We start from the raw sequence: 11,065 nt of genomic DNA, 5'->3' as shown, positions 1-11,065 counted from the left end.
AAAAAAAAAAAAAAGAAAAAAAAAAAAAAGCTGGAGATGTTGCTTAACGACAGAGTGTGATATCACGGGCTCGGCTTTCGAGTACTTAACGCGCCCGGGGCTCCGACCCAGCGCGATGGCGGTGCGGCCGGCGCAACTTTCACCCCAGCGTTCTTGGGCTGCGAGGAAAGCCCGAGGAACTCGGAGCGGAGGAGCGGGCGGGGGGCGCGGGGCGCGGGCAGGGCCGGGCGGAGGGCGCGCAGAGCCGCGCTTTTCACGTGACGCCAACGGGGGCCGCGCAGGAAGCGCGCAGCGGGCGCGCAGCGGCGGCGGCTGCGGCGGGGCAGCACCCTGGACAGAGGCGGCGGCGGGGGCGGCTCCGCGTCCCGCCCCGCTGCGCGCCTCTTGCGCGGCGCGGCGGGGGTAGGGGAGCCGCTGGCAGCCGGCGCCGACCCCCCCGCCCCTCGCTCCCTCCTTCGCTTCCCCTCCCCTCCCTGCCCGCCGGAGCTGGGCGAAGTTGAATTCCTAGCGGCGCGGGCTGCGATAGGAAAAGGAGGAAAGGGAGGGAAAAAGAAAAAAAAAAAAGAAAAAAAAGAGTCTTGCGAGCTCCGGGGGTTGGTTTGACGGTGTCAACTTTGGGAAATGCGAGTGTTTATCTCCGCGATCTAGCCACTGCCGGTGGTGTTGGCTGTGAGCAAGGTAAGCAGAGGGGTGACTCCCCCCCCTCTGGCTCTGCCTCCCGCTCGGTGCTGTGGGGATGGGTTCCTGCTCTGTGCCGAGTTTTGTTCCCTTTGTGGCGGGGCTGTGCGTGGAGCGTAGCAAAGGTAGGAGACGCGTTATGAGATTGTGCTGCGAGTTGAGTTAAGTTGTGCCTGATATTATCTGGGAATCTCGTATCTCGATCTGCGTGTGCATGCTTTGGGCAGAGATGCAACCGATCGTTACCGAAATAAGCAGATGCGCCGGGTTTTTTTCCTAGCTGAGGATGGAAGTTGATTTTGCATAGCTGAAGAGCTGCAGCTCAGCTCTGGCTGGCACTGTGCACAGCTGATCTCACGCAGATAAAGAGACGCAGCTGAGCTGCACCTCCATGGAGCCGCCCGGTGCCCAGCGCGGGGGTCACCGATGGCTCCGCGGTGCGTGTATGTGTGCGTGCGTGCAGCCCCCGACGGAGCGGAGTGCCGGGCGCGCTGCGCTGCCGATCCCATGTCCGCAGCCGCTTGCCTAGAAATGAAAGGGGGGAGGTGTTTGACGAGCCTGAAACCCAAACGCAGTCCCCCGCCTGGAGATGGCTCGGATAAGCTTTCTGCTCGCCTCCCTCTCTCGAGTGCCCCCCTCCCCTCCCTCTTCCGATCCTTCCTACGTAGAAATGTAGCTAATAATATTTAGTCTCCGGGCTAAAAATAAGCTCTGGAAAGTCAGCAGTTTGGCGGAGCAGCGGCGGTGTAGCAGGTAGAGAAGCTCTGGGGTTCTGCGTGGAGCCTGTGCATCGCTCTCCCTCCCGAACCCGGGCTGCTGGGGGGCAGGGGGCTCCCGAGGAGGAAGGGGCCGTGCTGCCTCCGCCGGGGGATCCCGGCCGCCCGCCCCGGTGGAGAGGCTCCGACTCCCCCCACCCCGGCACCGCTCCCTGCGGCAGAGCCGGCGGCGCCCCGCTGCGGCGCCGGCCCCGCCGGGAAGGCAGGGAGGGAAGGAGGGAGGAAGGGAGGGAGGAAGGGAGGGAGGATCCCGGCGCCCCCGCCTCCCCGGGCTCCCGCGGCGGCTCGCACGTAGCGCCGAGCAGGGAACCCCGGCTGGCACGGCCGGGCGTCCCCCCACCCTCCCCCCCCGCCCCAGCCCCGCCGCCCCCGCCGCGCGGTTACCGCGGCGACCGCCTCCCGCCGGGGTCCCGGCAGCGGGGGCCGGGGATGCCATCGCCCCGGAGCCAACATGGAGCTGCCGCAGGAGCGCCGTGCGCTGTGCGGGGGGCTCCTGTCCGCCCCGCTCCGGGAGCGGCCGCCTCCCTGCCGGGCAGCCCGGGGAGGGGCGGGGAGCAGCCGGGTGTTTTTCCACTGCCAGTTGGAAAGTTGCGCTGCCGGGACGTTTCTCGGCAGCGCCCGAGAGAGGAGAAAGTCGTGGAGGAGGAAGAGGCCGCTCCGGGAGCGGCTGTCGTCGGCAGGATGGAGGGAGCCCGAACGCGGCTCCTTAGAAGCGCCGGGTTGTGAGACTCCTAAGGAAGCATCCTCTGACCTCTCCTCGCTCGGGAAGGAGTCAGGTGGCTGAGAGCTGAGTACGTGTGCTGCGAACTAGAGGAGGTGAGCCCTGCCGGAGTCCTGCCAGTTCCCCAAACTGCTCTCAAGGAGCTTCTGTTTACGTGAATTTCCCACCCCGGAGACCGCCGTGTATGTCTTCATTCACTTTAATTTTACACCCGGTATTCTGTCAGCAGCCTTCCCAAACTCCCAGTTCTACTGTTGCCCTTTCTGCCACCGCCACCCTGTTTGTGCAGAACTCTCTGCGAGATGGATGGGACGTGTGGCTGCTAACAAATGACACTGGGCCATATTTGGTCGCATTTGCTCGAGTGACTCATGCCTTCATCTGCAAGTGGCTTTATTGATTTCAGTACATAGTATTTCTCCAGGAGCTGTCACCCATTTGGTGGTGGTTCATCACTGCCTTCCGTCTCTTACGTTTATGATACTGTAAAATGTCCAATCTCCTCTGAATCTCACTTCATCCTCCAAAGCTTTGACGTGACAGCCTCTTTTTGTCCTCTTTAATGGCTTTCCATTTATTTTGCCCACTACCACAAGTGTTGTCTTCAGTGGTTTAGAATCATGGAATCATAAAGGTTGGAAAAGATCTTCAAGTCCAAACCCAATCTACCTCCACCATGCCCACTGACCATGTTCTTCCATGCCACATCTACTCTTTTCTTGAACACCTCCAGATGACTCCACTCCCTCTCTGGGCAGCCGGTGCCAATGCCTCACTGCTCGTTCTGAGAAGAAATTCTTCTTAACATCCCACCAGAACCTCCCCTGGTGCAACTTAATTGCTTTGGTGTCTCTCGGGTATCTGTATTCAGTATGAGATGTTTCTCTGTGTGGTATCCGATGTAGGCATGATCTGTCTCAAAATTTATCCTTCTCCTTTTGGATAACCACTTGATTTTCAACATCCTTCAATAGTTCTCCTATTTTGAATGACCTGATAGTCACTGCTGATAGGCACGGAGGCTTGCGTAGCATTTCGTTAAGCTGAGGGGCTGGATGTGCACTTGATTTCATGCAGCAAGATATTTCTTTCATTTCTTTACCACGCCAGTATTCTCGAGCTCCCCAAAATGCCCAAAGAAAATGTCATCTGGCTGCCATTTAGTAACTGGACTTTGCTTCCTAGAAGCAGTGGCACACTATTGCCCAGCCATGAGAGATTCTGGAAAGGTGGATGAATCCCCGAGGAGAAATTTTGCTCAGAGCTGGAAGTCTTATCATGAATGAATCACTGTAGTAAATCTCCACTGAGCACTCCAGGATGTAGCTGCCAGAGTTGTTGTTTTTTTGTTGTTTTTTTTTTTTTTTTTTTTTTTTTTTTTTTTAATCAGGTACACAAACAAAGAGAACGTCCATAAGGTTTCAGGAGATCTAGTTCATTCCTCCAGCAAAAAATAGTAATGTCAACATGATGCCGTAAACAGCATCTTGCGAAAGCAACGGTACCTCAGAAAATCAGCAGGTTCCCAAGCAGGACTTGGGAAACAGACAGGTAGCACAGACTGCAAGGCATATGGGCAGACGTATGGATAGACTTATGGGGGAGCGCTTTCACAGCTCCCTCCCCTTTGAGCTAACTTAAGATTGAGAGCACAGCGTTTCTTTTGTTGGTGGAAAAACCCTTGGATGGAGGCTTGGAAAATGGGGCTAGCAAAACATTGAAGCGGTTCTTAAAATGGAGACAGTGGCTTTTGGGGCACAAAGAGCTGGGAAGACTGAAGTGAGGAATGCAGGGCTAACTTGTTGCCATTCATGGAGGGAAGGGACCACAGAATATGGGCAGATGACACGTAAGCACGTAATACTCATATGGCTAGAACTAAGCTTTGGAAACAAATCTGAGCATCCCGTGTTTCCCTTGCACTTGGGTTTCCAAATGTTTTTACTCCATTCCGCGTCCTTCCCACCACACGTAGGAAATACTGAGATGTCCTGGCAAGGAAATGTCCTGGACCGTCCCAGGGCTTGTGATGAGCAGCTCTTGCACAAATCACTCGGCAGTTCCCCAAGTCCTCGCTCCCACACTCCAGCAAGGTGTGGCACAGCGCAGGGCACCAACTCCTCTGGGTTGAAAATATCTCTGAGACATACTCTTGCAAAATTATAGCCAGGAAAGCGTAACGACTGACATGGAGTTCATATAACAACTGCCCACCCATTTCATTATTTCACAAATGTGCGATTCGTGCTTGTGAGCTGTCACCGCTAACATTTCCATCTGTCTCAATATTGCTTCTATTCTTAGTTGCTATGTGATAGATGTAGGTGTATGAAAAGGATTTTTCCCCCCTCCCTGTGTCATGAAACAAAATAAATGAAAGCCACATATGTGTATTTGTGCGTTTCATGCGGGCCATAAGGAATACTGGCACGCTGGAGGCATTGCCTTTGATGCAGTGAGCAACGCACAGCTGTGGCCTCTGGGTGCTGCTAGAACATGTACACAATGGGGCAAAGCGTAAATAAGTCAAAATCTAACCACAAAAGAACAGTGCTGCTTTGATCTTCTTTTGAATATGTTGTTTTAGAGATCTGTTTTCCTAATCACATAAGTATGGGAGTCATCCTTCTTATCGCATAGTCCTAATTGGTCTTTTCCCGAGGCACCCTCAGAGGGAAGACCCAAGGATCAAGCCATTGGCTCTGCAGATACTCCAGACGTGGAGCTTCCCAGGTATTCACTGCTTGGACAAACAGAAAGTTCTTTGCTTAGGACAGGCGAATCCCGTGTTTCTCAATGCCTACATGCCAACACTGGATGTGATGGGACACCCCAAAAGGCCTCAAGCATAGGCAGAACCCGGCTTCGTTCCTTGTATTCCGCAGTTCCTGGGGCTGCTGGAACTTGATGGCAGAGTACAGCCTTGTAGTCTGCTGGCAGGCTGCGTGAGTGGCTGGGCTGGCATGGACCAAACTCTTTCCATCAGTGCCCAAATATATGCCTTCTCTTCCCCTACTTTTTAGTGTTCCGGTCTTTCTTTTTTTCTTCCAGAAATAGCAAACAAAACCCTAACTTGACAAGCATAAACCATACACACTGGCCTCCAATTTATTTTGACATTTGGTAAGAATGATTATGCAACGCGTTCATTAAGTCATAACATTTTCACTGCTTTGCCATTTCAGATCCTTATTGACTGTAGCACATGCGAAGATAATGAATTTATTTATTTTCAAAATGGGAAGTAGGCCACAAATCTCTGACGAAAACACATTATTTCTGTTTGCAATGTATGCAGAGGTCTCACCTGGCAGTAAAAAAGAAACGGTTCATTTCTGAAAAGGGGCGAGAAGGGCTGTATCGACCGCCGCAATGTTTATAAGGTGGCGCAGCTGAGGTGGTCTGGTCAGACAAGTTGTTTCCTTTTTCTTAAACAGAGCCCCTTCCTCCTGACAGTCCTTTGTGGGGCTTATGAATAATACATTAAACAGTGAAGGTAATAGATAATTAGATGGGCCAGCTAAAAGCAATGCGAAAGGGGGCTGGTAGCACAAGGATTACAGAAGGTGTGTGGGCATTTTGACATCCAGAAAATGTTATAGATCTGGTCTCAGCTACCTCAGTCTCATGATGATAATTAAAAAATGTGGGTGTAGAAAAGCTATTTGCATGGTTTGGTCGGATTATTGCTGCAGTTCGAAACACAATTGGCAGAGACACCCACGTTGGACATAACTGCCCTTTGATGAGGCAGATACTGACTTTCTAAAGTCGACATAGTTAAAATTATGCCTAAAGTTTATGGGGCCACGAGCTTCTGACTAGATTCCATTATTAAAACAAGTGGTAACAGACAATCTGAAGCACTTAGAAGTTGGAGGCATGTTGATGAGGAAGTGAGAATATTTTGGGATTAACTCTGCTCTCATCTGCTCAGCAAGAGTAGAAGAACATGGGCAGTGTCCAGAGAGTTTGCTTCATATGCGTTTCCATACATCCTCTTCAAGACAGTCTGCAGAGAAGGCCAGCAAAGCTGGTTCCTTGGCTGCTCCATCAATAACCGAGAGCATAAATTCCAGTTCCTGTATGTCTAGTGTGTTGTGTGAGAAATCTTTGCAGTTCTTTTGCTACTGTATGTTCATCAGTGGTACAGATGTGTTACCAAACTCCCCTCTGAGCAACGAGTAGAGTGAAAAATACCACGGATCAACACATAGATATTCATGTGTGCATGCTCCAGCTTCTTTAGAGATAGATTTTTTTAAATAAACAAATGTGAATGGTAGCTATGGGAGGCACTGAATATGTACAGCTATGGAAACTTCAAAATGTTGACTTCAGGCCTCATCCTGCATTAAGGTGTATTTTTATTTTTTTTACACGTTTGTATCCCTAAAAGAGCAGCAACTGAAGAAGCTTGCATAGCAACCCAATGGTCATTCCATTTTCACTATAACTCCTATTCAGGTTTTCCCTGAGGGTCAGGGAAGTTCTGTTTTACACCATGTTCAAAGAGACCTTCAATGTTTTCTCATAAAACTATCATCAAAACCCTGACGATGACATTTGATGTAATATTCAGGTGCAAAACTGAATTTATCATGAGAGGACAATGGGTTTCGGGGAAGCAGGTGGTTACTAAAAGCTAAAAAAAAAAAGGATTACTTCTGACAGCAAATACTTTTGAAACCTGACCAAGGGGATTCACGAACAAGGGTCAGGAGGGTGGAGCTGCCGAGGTAGTTAGTTGTGTCTGTCAAATAAATGCTCATTCACATCTGCTGAAAGTTTGTAAAACCATCTGAGAGGAGATCCGGCTGAGTTCTGTAAGCAGATACCTGATAAAATGGAACTGCCCAAGAGAAAAAGCTCTAATGGTTTTTAAGTGGGGGCCAAATCCCAGTTTTGGAATTTTCTGACAGGTGGTAATATATCTCAAGCATCCTTTGCTTTTGTACATGCCACTTGCTGCAGCCTGAAGTGTGACGGCACTTACACTGTGGTTGAAATGTTATTGCATCAGAAAAATGAACAGCACGTCTATCGGCTGCAGAAAGCCATCCACACCAGGAGTGAAGCTCACAATATTGCAACACTGAATCTTTTCGCGCCTCAAGTTTGGTTTACTGACTAAGTTATTCCAAGCCCTCATACTGCACTCATCATTCACCGTGGTATTTGAACACCTCGCTAAGTGACATGACTAATATCTGCCACAGGTTTCACCCTCATCCTCTCCCAAAGGAACACCTGAAGTCTGTTTTTTTGTTGGTTCGTTGTTGTTTTTTCTTCCTTTTCCTCTGCTTTTCTCACTGTGCATTCGTTCTTCACAAAGGCCTGCTGGCGTGAGAGATCAGGGCTTCATCAGGGATTCGTCCCATTCTTCTCTCCCCGCAGTGCCACATCACCTCCAGTCACTCTATCCACCGCCTATTCCCCAGGCAGATCTGATTCTCGCACGTTTCCCGCCCGCCACCTGTTGTTTTCCTGCTTCCAAATCCTTCACCTAGACTCAGCCATCAGCTGCACAGCCTTGGTCACAGCCCAGGATGCCCACTGCTGTTCTAGGCTCTTTTTTTTTTTTTTTTTTTAACTCTTTCAGAGAATCCACTTTTCTGACTTCAGAGAGGCTTTTGTTCCCCAGCCTGTCGCCTTTGGCACCAAATAGTTATTTTTATCATCCCATCAAAGATCTCCCACAGCACTCGCTAAGGAGAATTCTGCCAGCTTTCAATTTTTAGGGAGCCCAAAGCAATCAAAACATCTGACAGGAAGGCTGAGCCTTTTTTTTTTTTTTTTTTTACAGGCAAAACGAGAAAGTTAATTTTAAACAGTGAGAATTTCATATTCGTTTATCTGGAGGGATTTTCCAGACGCAACTTCAGACTGCTGTTTCATGGCAGAGGGAAGCTGGGGAAGATGGACTTTCCCAGTTTGCTCACTGCTGGGCTTGCCCTGTGCCCTGGCACGCCAGCCTGCTCAAGAGCAGCAGGGAGGGCTGAGGCAAAGTACCATTGCCTCCTGCACCTCCAGAGGCCATTTCACCAGCTGCTGCTTTTGCGTGACAGCTGCCTGCGGCCCTGATTAGCAGCACAGCTCAGCTTGCCTCTGCCAGGCTGCCAGCACAACTGCATGTGCCACGTCAGTTCCTATCAGGAGCAGTCGGGCTTACTTGAGTGCCTGCTGCCCCAGGACTCAATCGTTCAGTTTGGGAAAGACCACTGAGATCACCCTGTCCAACCACAGATCCATCCGCACCGCGCCTGCTAGTCACATCCCTAAGTACCAGATCTACCCTTTCCTTGAACGCCTCTGGGACAGTGTCTCTGCCACCTCCCTGGGATGCACTGGGCACGATGCAAGCCTGGTTTGGATCTGGTGGTCTCTTCATCTCTCATTTTGCGTTTCTCTCACACTTTTCGAGCCTGGAAGAAGCGAGGGGTATACCAAGTGGGGAAGGACCCCATTAAGGGGTCTTTGCAGAGGAGAGTGGAATGGTGCACGTGCTGCAGGTGGGCCCACACAGGAGGAACAGATGAGCAAAGAGCACAGGCGTATCTTTCTCAGTGCTCAGGGACATAAGATGAAGAGTTATTGATCCCGTGGTGACCTGCTGGTGCATCATGTCTGGCTGCATTCGAAACCACAGCGCGGGAAGTCATTGCCTCTGTGAGCTTGTGCTGACTGTGGGATGTTGGTCAAGACCAATGGCTCTAAACAGCAGCTGAATTCAGACAGAAGGCTAGGTCAAACTTGTTGCAGCGTGTGTTTCGTGCACTCACTCTCTGCATGTGTTTGTGGGCAGGTTTAGCTTACCCCAGTCCCAGCCTGCCTGTGTCTCTGACATGGGAGCAACAAAGCATCAACTCACTGCAAGTGCGAGGTTCCAACACAAAAGCAGCAAACACCACCGCAAAATAAACCGTGTTGTCAACTGTGCTTACTGTGCTTCCTGGACGCTGGGAACTGCTGCAGATTTCTGGCAGTTAATGGGGCATAAATTAAGAAACTAATCAGAAATGAGCCTCTAAATTATACCAATTCCTATTCATTTGCTTTTATCTCAACACAACTTCCTAAAAGAATATTTTTAACAGATTTTTTTTTTCCCAACATTTCTAGTAAGAGGCAATAGACAAAATGTCATAATTTACACATGAAGGAGTTTCTGTCAGTGCAATTCCTCTCTAAAAAGCCATTTTACCCTAATATGGTCCTGCAGTTTAAGTAACGTATTCTGTCGCAGCAACTTTTGCATCAAAACAATTTTTGTATGTTTCATATCCAAGAAAAAAATGTTGAATATTTAAATTCCATATCCTTTTTGATCTTAATTCCCATTACAGAAGAGCTCTTTAGGTCTCATCGATGTGCTCTAGGTGCAATACCGGAGTATATTTTTCATATGATAGGATCTAACCCAAATTAGGAAACCAAAGGGGAACATGCTATGCATGCCTGGAAGGGAAATGGATTCTGCTCCAAGCACGGAGAAGAGTAAAGCATCAAACAGAAATATAAGGAATATACAGAATAATGGTTTGAATTCCTCACTGCAGGATCCTTGCTTAAAACCTAGTGCTCAGCTCTGTGCTGATTTACATGCTTTGCATTCCTGCTGCCTTCAGTGGTGTTTATATTCAAGTTATTGAAGGCACAATGAGGCCATGGAATATATCGTCAGGTTGCAATTAGTTATAGCAGATTAATCAGGGTAACTAATGACAAACAAAGCGCTGTTTGAAGCCACTACTCCTTTGTAAGCATTTACATGTCAGCTGTGTAAACTACACGAAAAATAAGCAGTGTCCAGGAAACAAGCACTAAAAATGTTGGTTTTGAGTTCATACTCTGGCAGCGTGGGTACTGGATCTCTGCAGAAGGCCCCATGGCCGTCCCACCGGAGTTTGGTTCTGGTGGGTGCTGGGGCACACCAGCCCCATGCTTGGCTTTCTGGGGTCCTCCCAGTGGCCATGCCCCACTGTGCAGCCTCACATTTGAGAAGCTGTGTGGAGCTTGAGGAAAGTCAGTTACACGCATCAAAAAACCTCGTGTCGGTTTTCTGCATATGAACTGCAGGATTTTCGGGCCCAAAGGGGCCAGCCCTGTGCTCCTGTCCCACCTCAGCCCGGTGCTTCGTGCTGCCATGTGCCATGATGCTCATTCATCTCCCCAGCAGAACGCAGTGACGTTTATATAACCACATGGTTCCAGTTATTAAATTAGCAGAAGATTAACAATCCCAAGTGTTCAATAAACATATAAGACAGCAAACAAACGAAATGTGTTAGCTAAGGGAAATTTTGGCTTTAATGCAATGAATCCAGCGTTTGCATCATAGACCATAAGTCACAGGCCTGGGGGAGGAGGACGTGATGTGATCTGGGTTTTGTTGCTGAGACTTTTTTGTGGCCACAGTGACGATTTTATACCACAGTTAGCAAAAAATGTCTACTGTTTCTCAGCTACTTCTCTCTTAAATGCTTTAATCTGTTAACCTGGAGGATGCTTTGACCAGAAGGCGGTGGGCACAGCCCTGAGCTGCTGGAGCTCAAGGGGTGTTTTGACACTGCTCTCAGACATTGGGTTTGGGCAGTCCTGTGTGGGGCTGAGGGTATTGAACTCGATGGTCGCTTCCAACTGGGGATGCTCTGTGTCTGTGTGATTCTATGGCTGTTTTGGAGAGGCCATGCTCTTGCTGGCCGGAGGGGGGTGCTTACGGTGTGTGCAAATGGCGTGATTGATCTCTGCGCCGATGGCTGCACAGGGGTGGCAAGGCCCAAGCGCAGGCCAAGTGTGCTCCCACAGCAAGTACAGTCATGAGAGGCTTAACGTGTCTCTGTACAACTCACTCATGACTTCCTCATCTGCACCTACCACAGAGCTTTGC

The 11,065-nt window shown here is 49.8% G+C and overlaps 1 protein-coding gene across 2 annotated transcripts in view; it reads left to right on the top strand.

Moving 5' to 3' along the window:
* The first annotated feature begins 516 nt into the window (after positions 1 to 516).
* BDNF (brain derived neurotrophic factor) overlaps positions 517 to 11,065 on the top strand; it is a 33,980-nt gene continuing 23,431 nt past the window's right edge. Inside the window, exon 1 of one of the 2 annotated variants that reach the window (XM_042882775.1) lies at positions 517 to 678. The gene's annotated coding sequence lies outside the window, so the exon portion shown is untranslated. Of the gene's footprint in view, positions 679 to 737; positions 804 to 11,065 lie in introns of those variants that run through there. The other variant, XM_042882777.1, reaches the window with a different exon arrangement.

Source organism: Lagopus leucura, unplaced genomic scaffold (assembly GCF_019238085.1).
Source record: "Lagopus leucura isolate 7727_CA_CO unplaced genomic scaffold, USGS_WTPT01 Super-Scaffold_100035, whole genome shotgun sequence".
Classification (NCBI taxonomy): domain Eukaryota; kingdom Metazoa; phylum Chordata; class Aves; order Galliformes; family Phasianidae; genus Lagopus; species Lagopus leucura.
This window is presented reverse-complemented; position numbering and strand designations above follow the sequence as displayed.